The sequence below is a fragment of the Capricornis sumatraensis genome, unplaced genomic scaffold, assembly GCF_032405125.1.
Source record: "Capricornis sumatraensis isolate serow.1 unplaced genomic scaffold, serow.2 scaffold3, whole genome shotgun sequence".
NCBI lineage: Eukaryota > Metazoa > Chordata > Mammalia > Artiodactyla > Bovidae > Capricornis > Capricornis sumatraensis.
The window spans coordinates 641,494-658,339 of record NW_027184614.1 but is presented as its reverse complement, the minus strand read 5'-3'; positions in this window follow the sequence as shown (position 1 = coordinate 658,339).

The following is a 16,846-nucleotide window of genomic DNA, read 5'->3' as shown; positions in this document are numbered from 1 at the left end:
CAAAGCAGTGAACGCAGCTGCACACAGCAGGGCTGTGTTCTCTTCTCCTGAAGAGGCTCGCTTCCCGCATGCTGTGCACTAGGCTTCCAGGCGGGGGCGCCCCGCGCCTCCTACAGGTCTTGGTTGAGGAGCTGCTTCCCTGAGCTGGGGCTGTGGACGGGAGCCCAGACACGCAGGGCAGGCCCCAACCACCTGCACACGTCTCTGCTGGGGAGGAGAGCACTAGGGAAGTGCCGTCTGTCAGGCAGCTTCTGGGCCCTCACCGAGTCAGCCTCCGCGTGTGTGGGGCTGCAGACCCCAGCCAGGGGCCCTGTGAGCCTTGTGCTCTCTGTGCTGCGCTGAGTCTGGGCGGTCAAGTAACCGTAAGGATACACTTCCAGTTGCCCTCACTTTGCCCCTAATAGAGCCATTAAGCTGGAGCCCTTGGCAGTGTGCAACACACTGGCAACTAAGCCCTCCACAAGAACTCCTGGGGACTAGGTGCAAAGGCAAGGCAGGAGTGGAGCTGAGGCCAGGAAGGCGCCAGGAGAATCTCCCAGTCTCGCACAGCCCGCTCCTTTCTGGACTAGAAGACTAGCCGCGAGGCAAGTCTGGGCAAGGCTCGCCCAGGGCAGAGCAGCCTCACGCCAGCACTCTGCCAGATCGGGCCTCTGAGCAGAGCTGGAGCTCTGCCGTAATGGAGGTGCCCTCGGCTCCACCAAAGCAGTGATTGCAGCCGCACGCATCTGGGCTGCCTCCTCTTATCCCAAGGAGGCTCGCTTCCCGCATGCTGTGCACTAGGCTTCCAGGCGGGGGCGCCCCACGCCTCCTACAGGTCTTGGCTGAGGAGCTGCTTCCGTGAGCTGGGGCTGTGTTCGGAAGCCCAGACACGCAGGGGCAGGCCCCAACCACGTAAATACGTCTCTGCTGGGGAGGAGAGCACTAGGGAAATGACGTCTGTCAGGCACCTTCTGGGCGCTCACCGAGTCAGCCTCCGCGTGTGTGGGGCTGCAGACCCCACCCAGGGGCCCTGTGAGCCTTGTGCTCTCCATGCGGTGCTGAGTCTGGGCGGTCAAGCAACCGCTGGAGGAGCCCTGCAGTTGCCCTCCCATTGCCTCTAATAGAGCCCTCACTGCTGGAGCGCTTGGCAGTGTGCAACCCACCGGCAACTAAGCCATCTACAGGAACGCCTGGGGACTAGGTGCAAAGGCAAGGCAGGAGTGGAGCTGAGGCCAGGAAGGCGCCAGTAGCATCTCCCAGTCTCGCGCAGCCTGCTCCTTCCTGGACTGGAAGCCTAGCCGCGAGGCAAGTCTTGGCAAGGCTCGCCCAGGGCAGAGCAGCCTCACGCCAGCAACTCTGCCAGATAGGGCCTCTGAGCAGAGCTGGAGCTCTGCCGTACTGGAGGCGCACTCGGCTCCGCCAAAGCAGTGAATGCAGCTGCACACAGCAGGGCTTCCTCCTCTTCTCCCTAGGAGGCTCGCTTCCCGCATGCTGTAAACTAGGCTTCCAGGCGGCGCTCCCTGCGCCTCCCACAGGTCTTGGCTCAGGAGCTGCTTCCCTGAGCTGGGGCTGTGGTCGGGAACCCAGATACGCAGGGGCAGGCCCCAACTACCTGCACACGTCTCTGCTGGGGAGGAGAGCACTAGGGAAATGACGTCTGTCAGGCACCTTCTGGGCGCTCACTGAGTCATCCTCCGCGTGTGTGGGGCTGCAGACCCCAGCCAGGGGCCCTGTGAGCCTTGTGCTCTCCGTGCTGTGCTGAGTCTGGGCGGTCAAGCAACCGCTGGAGGAGCCCTGAAGTTGCCCTCCCATTGCCTCTAATGGAGCCCTCACTGCTGGAGCGCTTGTCAGTGTGCAACACACCGGCAACTAAGCCCTCCACAAGAAAGCCTGGGGACTAGGTGCAAAGGCAAGGCAGGAGTGGAGCTGAGGCCAGGAAGGCGCCAGTAGCATCTCCAAGTCTCACGCAGCCCGCTCAGTTCTGGACTGGAAGCCTAGCCGCGAGGCAAGTCTGGGCAAGGCTCGCCGAGAGCAGAGCAGCCTCACGCCAGCACTCTGCCAGATCGGGCCTCTGAGCAGAGCTGGAACTCTGACGTAATGGAAGCGCACTCGGCTCCGCCCAAGCAGTGATTGCAGCCTCACGGGTCTGGGATGCCTCCACCTCTTTCAAGGATGCTCGCTTCCCGCATGCTGTGAACTAGGCTTCCAGGCGGGGGCGCCCTGCGCCTCCTATAGGTCTTGGCTGAGGAGCTGCTTTCCTGAGCTGGGGCTGTGGTCGGGAGCCCAGACACGCAGTGGCAGGCCCAAACCACCTGCACATGTCTCTGCTGGGGAGGAGAGCACTAGGGAAATGACGTCTGTCAGGCACCTTCTGGGCACTCACCGAGTCAGCCTCCGCGTGTGTGGGGCTGCAGACCCCAGCCAGGGGCCCTGTGAGCCTTGTGCTCTCCGTGCTGTGCTGAGTCTGGGCGGTCAAGCAACCGCTGGAGGAGCCCTGCAGTTGCCCTCCCATTGCCTCTAATAGAGTCCTCACTGCTGGAGCGCTTGGCAGTGTGCAACCCACCGGCAACTAAGCCATCTACAGGAACGCCTGGGGACTAGGTGCAAAGGCAAGGCAGGAGTGGAGCTGAGGCCAGGAGGCGCCAGTAGCATCTCCCAGTCTCGCACAGCCTGCTCCTTCCTGGACTGGAAGCCTAGCCGCGAGGCAAGTCTTGGCAAGGCTCGCCCAGGGCAGAGCAGCCTCACGCCAGCAACTCTGCCAGATCGGGCCTCTGAGCAGAGCTGGAGCTCTGCCGTACTGGAGGCGCACTCGGCTCCGCCAAAGCAGTGAATGCAGCCGCACACAGCAGGGCGTCCTCCTCTTCTCCCTAGGAGGCTCGCTTCCCGCATGCTGTAAACTAGGCTTCCAGGCGGCGCTCCCTGCGCCTCCCACAGGTCTTGGCTCAGGAGCTGCTTCCCTGAGCTGGGGCTGTGGACGGGAGCCCAGATACGCAGGGGCAGGCCCCAAACACCTGCACACGTCTCTGCTGGGGAGGAGAGCACTAGGGAAATGACGACTGGCAGGCATCTTCTGGGCGCTCACCGAGTCATCCTCCGCGTGTGTGGGGCTGCAGACCCCAGCCAGGGGCCCTGTGAGCCTTGTGCTCTCCGTGCTGTGCTGAGTCTGGGCGGTCAAGCAACCGCTGGAGGAGCCCTGAGGTTGCCGTCCCATTGCCTCTAATAGAGCCCTCACTGCTGGAGCGCTTGGCAGTGTGCAACCCACCGGCAACTAAGCCCTCCACAAGAACGCCTGGGGACTAGGTGCAAAGGCAAGGCAGGAGTGGAGCTGAGGCCAGGAAAGCGCCAGTAGCATCTCCCAGTCTCACGCAGCCCACTCCGTTCTGGACTGGAAGCCTAGCCGCGAGGCAAGTCTGGGCAAGGCTCGCCAAGGGCAGACAGCCTCACGCAAGCACTCTGCCAGATCGGGCCTCTGAGCAGAGCTGGAACTCTGCCGTAGTGGAGGCGCACTCGGCTCCGCCCAAGCAGTGATTGCAGCCGCACGAGTCTGGGATGACTCCTCCTCTCCCAAGGAGGCTCGCTTCCCGAATGCTGTGCACTAGGCTTCCAGGCGGGGGCGCCCCGCGCCTCCTACAGGTCTTGGCTGAGGAGCTGCTTACCTGAGCTGGGGCTGTGGTCGGGAGCCCAGACACACAGGAGCAGGCCCAAACCACCTGGACACGTTTATGCTGGGGAGGAGAGCACTAGGGAAATGACATCTCTCAGGCACCTTCTGGGCGCTCACCAAGTCAGCCTCCGCGTGTGTGGGGCTGCAGACCCCAGCCAGGGGCCCTGTGAGCCTTGTGCTCTCCGTGCTGTGCTGAGTCTGGGCGGTCAAGCAACCGCTGGAGGAGCCCTGCAGTTACCCTCCCATTACCTCTAATAGAGCCCTCACTGCGGGAGCGCTTGGCAGTGTGCAACGCACCGGCAACTAAGCTCTCCACAAGAACGCCTGGGGACTAGGTGCAAAGGTAAGGCAGGAGTGGAGCTGAGGCCAGGAAGGCGCCAGTAGCATATCCCAGTCTCGCGCAGCCCACTCCTTCCTGGACTGGAAGCCTAGCAGCAGCAAGTCTGGGCAAGGCTCGCCCAGGGCAGAGCAGCCTCACGCCAGCAACTCTGCCAGATCGGGCCTCTGAGCAGTGCTGGAGCTCTGCCGTACTGGAAGCACACTCGGCTCCGCCCAAGCAGTGAATGCAGCCGCACGCAGCCGGCCTGCCTTCTCCTCTCCCGAGGAGGCTCGCTTCCCGCATAATGTAAACTAGCCTTCCAGTCGGGGCCCCCTGCGCCTCCCACAGGTCTTGGCTCAGGAACTCCTTCCCTGAGCTGGGGCTGTGGACGGGAGCCCAGACACGCAGGGGCAAGCCCCAACCACCTGCACACGTCTCTGCTGGGGAGGAGAGCACTAAGGAAATGACGTCTGTCTGGCACCTTCTGGGCGCTCCCGGAATTCCCCTCCGGTGTGTGGGGCTGCAGACCCCAGCCAGGGGCCCTGTGAGCCTTGTACTTTCCGTGCTGTGCTGAGTCTGGTCGGTCAAGCAAACGCAAGAGGCTACTTGCAGTAGCCCTCCCTTTGCCTCTAATAGAGCCCTCACTGCTGGAGCGCTTGGCAGTGTGCAACACACCGGCTATTAAGCCCTCCACAAGAACGCTTGGGGACTAGGTGCAAAGGCAAGGCAGGAGTGGAGCTGAGGCCAGGAATGCGCCAGTAACATCTCGCAGTCTTGCACAGCATGCTCCTTCCTGGACTGGAAGCCTAGCCGCGAGGCAAGTCTGGGCAAGGCTCGCCCAGGGCAGAGCAGCGTCACGCCAGCAACTCTGCCAGATCGGGCCTCTGAGCAGAGCGGGAGCTCTGCTGTACTGGAGGGGCACTCGGATCCGTCAAAGCAGTGATTGCACCCGCACGCAGCTGGGCTGCCTCCCCTTCTCCCAAGGAGGCTCGCTTCCCGCATGCTGTAAACTGGGTTTCCAGGCAGGGCCCCCTGCGCCTCCCACAGGTCTTGGCTGAGGAGCTGCTTCCCTGAGCTGGGGCTGTGGACGGTAGCCCAGACACGCAGGGGCAGGCCCAAACCACCTGCACATGTCTCTGCTGGGGAGGAGTGCACTAGGAAAATGACGTCTGTCAGGCACCTGCTGGGCGCTCACCGAGTCAGCCTCCGCGTGTGTGGGGCTGCAGACCCCAGCCAGGGGCCCTGTGAGCCTTGTGCTCTCCGTGCTGTGCTGAGTCTGGGCGGTCAAGCAACCACTGGAGGAGCCCTGCAGTTGCCCTCCCATTGCCTCTAATAGAGCCCTCACTGCTGGAGCGCTTGGCAGTGTGCAACCCACCGGCAACTAAGCCCTCCACAAGAACGCCTGGGGACTAGGTGCAAAGGCAAGGCAGGAGTGGAGCTGAGGCCAGGAAGGCGCCAGTAGCATCTCTCAGTCTCGCGCAGCATGCTCCTTCCTGGACTGGAAACCTAGCCGCGAGGCAAGTCTGGGCAAGGCTCGCCCAGGCCAGAGCAGCCTCACGCCAGCAGCTCTGCCAGATCTGGCCTTTAGCAGAGCTGGAGCTCTGCTGTACTGGAGGCATACTCGGCTCCGCCAAAGCAGTGAATGCAGCCGCACACAGCAGGGCTGCCTTCTCTTCTCCCGAGGAGGCTCGCTTCCCGCATGCTGTAAACTAGGCTTCCAGGTGGGGCCCCCTGCGCCTCCCACAGGTCTTGGCTCAGGAGCTGCTTCCCTGAGCTGGGGCTGTGGACGGGAGCCCAGACACGCAGGGGCAGGCCCCAAGCACTGGCACACGTCTCTGCTGGCGAGGAGAGCACTAGGGAAATGACGTCTGTCAGGCACCTTCTGGGCGCTCCCGGAGTTCATCTCCGGTGTGTGGGGCTGCAGACCCCAGCCAGGGGCCCTGTGAGCCTTGTGCTCTCCGTGCTGTGCTGAGTCTGGGCGGTCAAGCAACCGCTGGAGGAGCCCTGCAGTTGCCCTCCCATTGCCTCTAATAGAGCCCTCACTGCTCGAGCGCTTTGCAGTGTGCAACCCACCGGCAACTAAGCCCTCCACAAGAACGCCTGGGGACTAGGTGCAAAGGCAAGGCAGGAGTGGAGCTGAGGCCAGGAAGGCGCCAGTAGCATCTCCAAGTCTAACGCAGCCCGCTCATTTCTGGACTGGAAGCCTAACGTGCGGCAAGTCTGGGCAAGGCTCGCCCAGGGCAGAGCAGCCTCATGCCCGCAACTCTGCCAGATCGGGCCTCTGAGCAGAGCTGGAGCTCTGCCGTAATGGAGGGGCACTCGACTCCGCCAAAGTAGTGATTGAAGCCGCACGCAGCTGGGCTGGCTCCCCTTCTCCCAATGAGGCTCGCTTTCCGCATGCTGTAAACTAGGCTTCCAGGTGGGGCCCCCTGCGCCTCCCACAGGTCTTGGATGAGTAGCTGCTTCCCTGAGCTGGGGCTGTGGACGGGAGCCCAGAAATGCAGGGGCAGGCCCTAACCACCTGCACACGTCTCTGCTGGGGAGGAGAGCACTAGGGAAATGACGTCTGTCAGGCACCTTCTGGGCGCTCACCGAGTCAGCCTCCGCGTGTGTGGGGCTGCAGACCCCAGCCAGTGGCGCTGTGATCCTTGTGCTCTCCGTGCTGTGCTGAGTCTCGGCGGTCAAGCAACCGTAAGAATAGACTTCCAGTTGCCCTCACTTTGCCTCTAATAGAGCCCTCACTGCTGGAGCGCTTGTCAGTGTGCAACCCACCGGCAACTAAGCCCTCCACAAGAACGCCTGGGGCTAGGTGCAAAGGCAAGGCAGGAGTGGAGCTGAGGCCAGGAAGGCGCCAGTAGCATCTCCCAGTCTCGCGCAGCCTGCTCCTTCCTGGACTGGAAGCCTAGCCGGGAGGCAAGTCTGGGCAAGGCTCGCCAATGGCAGAGCAGCCTCACGCCAGCAACTCTGCCAGATCGGGCCTCTGAGAAGAGCTGGAGCTCTGCCATACTGGAGGCGCACTCGGCTCCGCCAAAGCAGTGAATGCAGCCGCATACAGCAGGGCTGCCTTCTCTCCTCCTGAGGAGGCTCGCTTCCCGCATGCTGTAAACTAGGCTTCCAGGAGGGGCCCCGTGCGCCTACCACAGGTCTTGGCTGAGGAGCTGTTTCCCTGAGGTGGGGCAGTGGACGGGAGCCCAGACACGCAGGGGCAGGCCCCAACCACCTGCACACGTCTTTGCTGGGGAGGAGAGCACTAGGGAAATGACGTCTGTCAGGCACCTTCTGGGCGCTCACCGAGTCATCCTCCGCGTGTGTGGGGCTGCAGACCCCAGCCAGGGACCCTGTGAGCCTTGTGCTCTCCGTGCTGTGCTGAGTCTGGGCGGTCAAGCAACCATAAGAATAGACTTCCAGTTGCCCTCACTTTGCCTCTAATAGAGCCCTCAATCTGAAGTTCTTGGAAGTGTGCAACCCACCGGCAACTAAGCCCTCCACAAGAACGCCTGGGGACTAGGTGCAAAGGTAAGGCAGGAGTGGAGCTGAGGCCTGGAAGGCGCCAATAGCATCTCCCAGTCTCGCGCAGCCCGCTCCTTTCTGGATTGGAAGTCGAGCCTCGAGGCAAGTCTGGGCAAGGCTCGCCCAGGGCATAGCAGCCTCACGCCAGCACTCTGCCAGATCGGGCCTCTGAGCAGAGCTGGAGCTCTGCCGTACTGGAGGCACACTCGGCTCCGCCAAAGCAGTGAATGCAGCCGCACACAGCAGGGCTGCCTTCTCTTCTCCCGAGGAGGCTTGCTTCCCGTATGCTGTAAACTAGCCTTCCAGTCGGGGGCCCCTGCGCCTCCTACAGGTCTTGACTCAAGAGCTGCTTCCCTGAGCTGGGGCTGTGGACGGGAGCCCAGACACGCAGGGGCAGGCCCAAACCACCTGCACACGTCTCTGCTGGGGAGGAGAGCACTAGGGAAATGACGTCTGTCAGGCACCTTCTGGGCGCTCCCGGAGTTCGCCTCCGGTGTGTGGGGCTGCAGACCCGAGCCAGGGGCCCTGTGAGCCTTGTGCTCTCCGTGCTGTGCTGAGTCTGGGCGGTCAAGCAACCGCACATGGAATCTTGAAGTTGCCCTCCCTTTGCCTCTAATAGAGCCTTCACTGCTGGAGCGCTTGGCAGTGTGCAACCCACCGGCAACTAAGCCTTTCACAAGAACGCCTGGGGACTAGGTGCAAAGGAAAGGCAGGAGTGGAGCTGAGGCCAGGAAGGCACCAGTAGCATCTCCCAGTCTCGCGCAGCCTGCTCCTTCCTGGACTGGAAGCCTAGCCGCAAGGCAAGTCTGGGCAAACTTGCCCTGGGCAGAGCAGCCTCACGCCAGCAACACTGCCAGATCGGGCCTCTTAGCAGAGCTGGATCTCTGCCGTACTGGAGGCGCACTCGGCTCTGCCAAAGTAGTGAATGCAGCCGCACACAGCAGGGCTGCCTTCTCTTCTCCGGAGGAGGCTCGCTTCCCGCATGCTGTAAACTAGGATTCCAGGCGGGGCCCCCTGTGCCTCCCACAGGTCTTGGCTCAGAGCTGCTTCCCTGAGCTGGGGCTGTGAATGGGAGCCCAGAAACGCAGGGGCAGGCCCCAACCACCTGCACACGTCTCTGCCTGGGAGGAGAGCACTAGGGAAATGACGGCACTCAGGCACCTTCTGGGAGCTCCCGGAGTTCACCTCCGTTGTGTGGGTCTGCAAACACCAGCCAGGGGCCCTATGAGCCTTGTGCTCTCCGTGCTGTGCTGAGTCTGGGCGGTCAAGCAACTGCTGGAGGTGCCCTGCAGTTGCCCTCCCATTGCCTCTAATAGAGCCCTCACTGCTGGAGCGCTTGGCAGTGTGCAACCCACCGGCAACTAAGCCCTCCACAAGAACGCCTGGGGACTAGGTGCAAAGGCAAGGCAGGAGTGGAGCTGAGGCCGGGAAGGCGCCAGTAGCATCTCCCAGTTTCGCGCAGCCTGCTCCTTCCTGGACTGGAAGCCTAGCCGCGAGGCAAGTCTGGGCAAGGTTCGCCCAGGGCAGAGCAGCCTCACGCCAGCAGCTCTGCCAGATCTGGCCTTGAGCATAGCTGGAGCTCTGCCGTACTGGAGGGGCACTCGGCTCCGCCAAAGCAGTGATTGCACCGCACACAGCTGGTCTGCCTCCCTTTCTCCCAAGGAGGCTCGCATCCCACATGCTGTAAACTGGGCTTCCATGCGGGGACCCCTGCGCCTCCCACAGGTCTTGACGGAGGAGCTGCTTCCCTGAGGTGGGGCTGTGGACGGGAGCCCAGACACGCACGGTAGGCCCCAACCACCTGCTCATATCTCTGCTGGGGAGGAGAGCACTAGGGAAATGACGTCTGTCAGGCACCTTCTGGGCCCTCACCGAGTCAACCTCTGCGTGTCTTGGACTGCAGACCCCAGCCAGGGGCCCTGTGAGCCTTGTGCTCTCCGTGCTGTGCTGAGTCTGGGCGGTCAAGCAACCGCTGGAGGAGCCCTGAAGTTGCCCTCCCATTGCTTCTAATAGAGCGCTCACTGCTGGAGCGGTGGCAGTGTGCAACCCACCGGCAACTAAGCCCTCCACAAGAACGCCTGGGGACTAGGTGCAAAGGCAAGGCAGGAGTGGAGATGAGGCCAGGAAGGCGCCAGTAGCATCTCCCAGTCTCGCGCAGCCCCCTCCTTTCTGGACTGGAAGCCTCACGCGAGGCAAGTCTGGGCAAAGCTTGCTCTGGGCAGAGCAGCCTAACGCCAGCAACTCTGCCAGATCGGGCCTTTGAGCAGAGCTGGAGCTCTGCCGTTCTGGAGGGGCACTCGGCTCCGCCAAAGTACTGATTGCAGCCGCACGAGGCTGGGCTGCCTTCTCTTGTACTGAGGAGGCTCGCTTCCCGCATGCTGTAAACTAGGCTTCCGGGCGGGGGCGGCCCGCGCCTCCTACAGGTCTTAGCTGAGGAGCTGCTTCCCTGAGCTGGGGCTGTGGAAGGGAGTCCAGACACTCAAGGGCAGGCCCCAACCACCTGCACACGTCTCTGCTGGGGAGGAGAGCACTAGGGAAATGACATCTGTCAGGCACCTTCTGGGCGCTCCCAGAATTTCCCTCCGGTGTGTGGGGCTGCAGACCCCAGCCACGGGCCCTGTGATCCTTGTACTTTCCGTGCTGTGCTGAGTCTGGGCGGTCAAGCAAACGCAAGAGGCGACTTGCAGTAGCCCTCCCTTTGCCTCTAATAGAGCCCTCACGGCTGGAGCGCTTAGCAGCTTGCAACCCACCGGCAACTAAGCCTTTCACAAGAACGCCTGGGTACTAGGTGCAAAGGCAAGGCAGGAGTGGATCTGAGGCCAAGAAGGCGCCAGTAGCATCTCCCAGTCTCGCGCAGCCTGCTCCTTCCTGGACTGGAAGCCTAGCCGCGAGGCAATTCTGGGCAAAGCTCGCCCTGGGCAAAGCAGCCTCACGCCAGCAACTCTGCCAGATCGGGACTCTGAGCAGAGCTGGAGCTCTGCCGTACTGGAGGGGCACTCGGCTCCGCCAAAGCAGTGATTGCAGCCGCACGCAGCTGGGCTGGCTCCTCTTTTCCCGAGGAGACTCGCTTCCTGCATGCTGTAAACTAGGCTTCCAGGGGGGGCCCCCTGCACCTCCCACAGGTCTTGGCTGAGGAGCTGCTTCCCTGAGGTGGGGTTGTGGACGGGAGCCCAGACACGCAGGGGCAGGCCCCAACCACCTGCACACGTCTCTGCTGGGGAGGAGAGCACTAGGGAAATGACGTCTGTCAGGCACCTTCTGGGCGCTCACCGAGTCAGCCTCCGCGTGTGTGGGGCTGCAGACCCCAGCCAGGGGCCCTGTGAGCCTTGTGCTCTCCGTGCTGTGCTGAGTCTGGGCGGTCAAGCAACCGTAAGAATAGACTTTCAGTTGCCCTCACTTGGCCTCTAATAGAGCCCTCAAGCTGGAGCGCTTGGCAGTGTGCAACCCACCGGCAACTAAGCCCTCCACAAGAACTCCTGGGGACTAGGTGCAAAGGCAAGGCAGGAGTGGAGCTGAGGCCAGGAAGGCGCCAGTAGCATCTCCCAGTCTCGCGCAGCCCGCTCCTTTCTGGAATGGACGCCTAGCCGTGAGGCAAGTCTGGGCAAGGCTCGCCCAGGGCAGAGCAGCCTCACGCCAGCACTCTGCCAGATCGGGCCTCTGAGCAGAGCTGGAACTCTGACGTAGTGGAAGCGCACTCGGCTCCGCCCAAGCAGTGATTGCAGCCCAACGCATCTGGGCTGCCTCAACCTCTCCCAAGGAGGCTCGCTTCCCTCATGCTGTGCACTAGGCTTCCAGGCGGGGGCGCCCCGCGCCTCCTACAGGTCTTGGCTGAGGAGCTGCTTCCCTGAGCTGGGGCTGTGTTCGGGGGCCCAGACACGCAGGGGCAGGCCCAAACCACCTGCACATGTCTCTGCTGGGGAGGAGAGCACTAGGGAAATAACGTCTGTCAGGCACCTTCTGGGCGCTCACCGAGTCAGCTTCCACGTGTGTGGGACTGCAGACCCCAGCCAGGGGCCCTGTGAGCCTTGTGCTCTCCGTGCTGTGCTGAGTTTGGGCGGTCAAGCAACCGCTGGAGGAGCCCTGCAGTTGCCCTCCGATTGCCTCTAATAGAGCCCTCACTGCTGGAGCGCTTGGCAGTGTGCAACCCCCGGGCATTAAGCCCTCCACAAGAACGCCTGGGGACTAGGTGCAAAGGCAAGGCAGGAGTGGAGCTGAGGCCAGGAAGGCGCCAGTAGCATCTCCCAGTCTCGCGCAGCCCCCTCCTTTCTGGACTGGAAGCCTAGCCGCGAGGCAAGTCAGGGCAAGGCTCGCCCAGGCCAGAGCAGCCTCACGCCAGCACTCTGCCAGATCGGGCCTCTGAGCAGGGCTGGAGCTCTGCTGTACTGGAGGCGCACTCGGCTCCGCCAAAGCAGTGAATGCAGCCGCACACAGCAGGGCTGCTTTCTCTTCTCCCGAGGAGGCTCGCTTCCCGCATGCTGTAAACTAGGCTTCCAGGCGGGGCCCCCTGCGCCTCTCACAGGTCTTGGCTCAGGAGCTGCTTCCCTGAGCTGGGGCTGTGGACGGGAGCCCAGAAACGCAGGGGCAGACCCTAACCACCTGCACACGTCTCTGCTGGGGAGGAGAGCACTAGGGAAATGACGTCTCTCAGGCACTTTCTGGGCGCTCACCGAGTCAGCCTCCCCGTGTGTGGGGCTGTAGACCCCAGCCAGGGGCCCTGAGAGCCTTGTGCTCTCCGTGCTGTGCTGAGTCTGGGCGGTAAAGCAACCGCTGGAGGAGCCATGCTGTTGCCCTCCCATTGCCTCTAATAGAGCCCTCACTGCTGGAGCGCTTGGCAGTGTGCAACCCACCAGCAACTAAGCCCTCCACAAGAACGCCTGGGGACAAAGTGCAAAGGCAAGGCAGGAGTGGAGCTGAGGCCAGGAAGGCGCCAGTAACATTTCCCAGTCTAGCGCAGCCTGCTCCTTTCTGGACTGGAAGCCTAACACGAGGCAAGTCTGGGCAAGGCTCGCCCAGGGCACAGCAGCCTCACGCCAGCAACTCTGAGAGATCGGGCCTTTGAGCAGAGCTGGAGCTCTGCCGTACTGGAGGGGCACTCGGCTCTGCCAAAGTACTGATTGCATCAGCACGCAGCTGGGCTGCCTTCTCTTGTACTGAGGAGGCTCGCTTCCGGCATGCTGTAAACTAGGCTTCCCGGCGGGGGCGCCCCGCGCCTCCAAAGATCTTAGCTGAGGAGCTGCTTCCCTGAGCTGGGGCTGTGGAAGGGAGTCCAGACACTCAAGGGCAGGCGCCAACCACCTGCACACGTCTCTGCTGGGGAGGAGAGCACTAGGGAAATGACGTCTGTCAGGCACCTTCTGGGTGCTCCAGGAGTTCGACTCCGGTGTGTGGGGCTGCAGACCCCAGCCAGGGGCCCTGTAAGCCTTGTGCTTTCCGTGCTGTGCTGAGTCTGAGCGTCAAGCAAACGCAAGAGGCGACTTGCAGTAGCCCTCCCTTTGCCTCTAATAGAGCCCTCACTGCTGGAGCGCTTGGCAGTGTGCAACACACCGGCTATTAAGCCCTCCACAAGAACGCCTGGGGACTAGGGCAAAGGCAAGGCAGGAGTGGAGCTGAGGCCAGGAAGGCGCCAGTAGCATCTCCCAGTCTCGCGCAGCCCGCTCATTTCTGGACTGAAAGCCTAACGCGAGGCAAGTCTGAGCAAGGCTCGCCCAGGGCACAGCAGCCTCACGCCAGCAACTCTGAGAGATCGGGCCTTTGAGCAGAGCTGGAGCTCTGCCATACTGGAGGGGCACTCGGCTCCGCCAAAGTACTGATTGCAGCCGCACGCAGCTGGGCTGCCTTCTCTTGTACTGAGGAGGCTCGCTTCCGGCATGCTGTAAACTAGGCTTCCCGGGGTGGGCGCCCCGCGCCTCCTACAGGTCTTAGCTGAGGAGCTGCTTCCCTTAGCTGGGGCTGTGGAAGGGAGTCCAGACACTCAATGGCAGGCCCCAACCACCTGCACACGTCTCTGCTGGGGAGGAGAGCACTAGGGAATTGACGTCTGTCAGGAACTTTCTGGGCGCTCACCGAGTCAGCCTCCGCATGTGTGGGGCTGTAGACCCCAGCCAGGGGCCCTGAGAGCCTTGTGCTCTCCGTGCTGTGCTGAGTCTGGGCGGTCAAGCAACCGCTGGAGGAGCCCTTTAGTTGACCTCCCATTGCATCTAATAGAGCCCTCACTGCTGGAACGCTTAGCAGTGTGCAACCTACTGGCAACTAAGCCCTCCACAAGAACGCCTGGAGACTAAGTGCAAAGGTAAGGCAGGAGTGGAGCTGAGGCCAGGAAGGCGCCAGTAGCATCTCGCAGTCTCACGCAGCCTTCTCCTTCCTGGACTGGAAGCCTAGTCACGAGGCAAGTCTGGGCAAGGCTCGCCCAGGGCAGAGCAGTCTCACGCCAGCAACTCTGCCAGATTGAGACTCAGAGCAGAGCTGGAGCTCTGCCGTACTGGAGGCGCACTCAGCTCCGCCAAAGCAGTGAATGCAACCGCAAACAGCAGGGCTGCCTTCTCTTCTCCCGAGGAGGCTCGCTTCCCGCAAGCTGTAAACTAGGCTTCTAGGCGGGGCCCCCTGCGCCTGCCACAGGTCTTGGCTTAGGAGCTGCTTCCCTGAGCAGGGGCTGTGGACGGGAGCGCAGACACGAAGGGGCAGGCCCCAAATACCTGCACACGTCTCTGCTGGGGTGAAGAGCACTAGGGAAATGACGTCTGTCAGGCACTTTCTGGGCGCTCACCGAGTCAGCCTCCGCGTGTGTGGGGCTGCAGACCCCAGCCAGGGGACCTGTGAGCCTTGTGCTCTCCGTGCTGTGCTGAGTCTGGGCGGTCAAGCAACCGCTGGAGGAGCCCTGCAGTTGCCCTCCCATTGCCTCTAATAGAGCCCTCACTGCTGGAGCGCTTGGCAGTGTGCAACCCACCAGCAACTAAGCCCTCCACAAGAACGCCTGGGGACTAGGTGCAAAGGCAAGGCAGTAGTGGAGCTGAGGCCAGGAAGGCGCCAGTAGCATCTCCCAGTCTCGTGCAGCCTGCTCCTTCCTGGACTGGAAGCCTAGCCGCAAGGCAAGGCTGGGCAAGGTTCGCCAGGGCAGAGCAGCCTCACGGCAGCAGCTCTGCCAGACCGGGCCTTGAGCATAGCTGGAGCTCTGCCTTACTGGAGGGGCACTCGGCTCCACCAAAGCAGTGATTGCAGCCGCACACAGCTGGGCTGCCTCCCCATCTCCCAAGGACGCTCGCTTCCCGCATGCTGTAAACTGGGCTTCCAGGCGGGGCCCACTGTGCCTCCCACAGGTCTTGGCTGAGGAGCTGCTTCCCTGAGCTGGGGCTCTGGACGGGAACCCAGACACGCAGGGCCAGGCCCCAACCACCTGCACACGTCTCTGCTGGGGAGGAGAGTACTAGGGAATTGACGTCTGTCAGGAACTTTCTGGGCGCTCACCGAGTCAGCCTCCGCATGTGTGGGGCTGTAGACCCAAGCCAGGGGCCCTGAGAGCCTTGTGCTCTCCGTGCTGTGCTGAGTCTGGGCGGTCAAGCAACCGTAAGAATAGACGTCCAGTTGCCCTCACTTTGCCTCTAATAGAGCCCTCAAGCTGCAGCCCTTGGCAGTGTGCAACACACCGGCAACTAAGCCCTCCACAAGAACGCCTGGGGACTAGGTGCAAAGGCAAGGCAGGAGTGGAGCTGAGGCCAGGAAGGCGCCAGTAGCATCTCCCAGTCTCGCGCAGCCCGCTCCTTTCTGGACTGGAAGCCTAGCCGCGAGGCAAGTCTGGGCAAGGCTCGCTAAGGGCAGAGCAGCCTTACGCCAGCACTCTGCCAGATCGGGCCTCTGAGCAGAGCTGGAGCTCTGCGGTACTGGAGGCGCACTCGGCTCCGCCCAAGCAGTGAATGCAGCCCCACGCATCTGGGCTGCCTCCTCTTCTCCCAAGGAGGCTCGCTTCCCGCATGCGGTGCACTAGGCTTTCAGGAGGGGGCGCCCCGCGCCTCCTACAGGTCTTAGCTGAGGAGCTGCTTCCCTGTGCTGGGGCTGTGGACGGGAGCCCAGACACGCAGGGTTAGGCCCCAACCACCTGCACACGTCTCTGCTGGGGAGGAGAGCACTCGGGAAACGACGTCTGTCAGGCACCTTCTGGGCGCTCAACGAGTCAGCCTCCGCGTGTGTGGGGCTGCAGACCCCAGCCAGGGGCCCTGTGAGCCTTGTGCTCTCCGTGCTGTGCTGAGTCTGGGCGGTCAAGCAACCGCTGGAGGAGCCCTGCAGTTGCCCTCCCATTGCCTCTAATAGAGCCCTCACTGCTGGAGCGCTTGGCAGTGTGCAACCCACCGGCAACTAAGCCCTCCACAAGAACGCCTAGGGACTAGGTGCAAAGGCAAGGCAGGAGTGGAGCTGAGGCCAGGAAGGCGCCAGTAGCATCTCTCAGTTTCGCGCAGACTGCACCTTCCTGGACTGGAAGCCTAGCCGCGAGGCAAGTCTGGGCAAGGTTCGCCCAGGGCAGAGCAGCCTCACGCCAGCAGCTCGGCCAGATCTGGCCTTGAGCATAGCTGGAGCTCTGCCGTACTGGAGGGGCACTCGGCTCCGCCAAAGCAGTGATTGCACCGCACACAGCTGGGCTGCCTCCCCTTCTCCCAAGGAGGCTCGCTTCCCACATGCTGTAAACTGGGCTTCCATGCGGGGACCCCTGCGCCTCCCACAGGTTTTGACTGATGAGCTGCTTCCCTGAGGTGGGGCTGTGGACGGGAGCCCAACAAGCACGGTAGGCCCCAACCACCTGCACATATCTCTGCTGGGAAGGACAGCACTAGGGAAATGACGTCTGTCAGGCACCTTCTGGGCGCTCACCGAGTCAGCCTCCGCGTGTGTTGGACTGCAGACCCCAGCCAGGGGCCCTGTGAGCCTTGTGCTCTCCGTGCTGTGCTGAGTCTGGGCGGTCAAGCAACCGCTGGAGGAGCCCTGAAGTTGCCCTCCCATTGCCTCTAATAGAGCGCTCACTGCTGGAGCGCATGGCAGTGTGCAACCCACCGGCAACTAAGCCCTCCACAAGAACGCCTGGGGACTAGGTGCAAAGGCAAGGCAGGAGTGGAGATGAGGCCAGGAAGGGGCCAGTAGCATCTCCCAGTCTCGCGCAGCCCCCTCCTTTCTGGACTGGAAGCCTAACGCGAGGCAAGTCTGGGCAAGACTCGCCCAGGGCACAGCAGCCTCACGAAAGCAACTCTGAGAGATCGGGCCTTTGAGCAGAGCTGGAGCTCTGCCGTACTGGAGGGGCACTCGGCTCCCCCAAAGTACTGATTGCAGCCGCACGCAGCTGGTCTGCCTTCTCTTGTACTGAGGAAGCTCGCTTCCGTCATGCTGTAAACTAG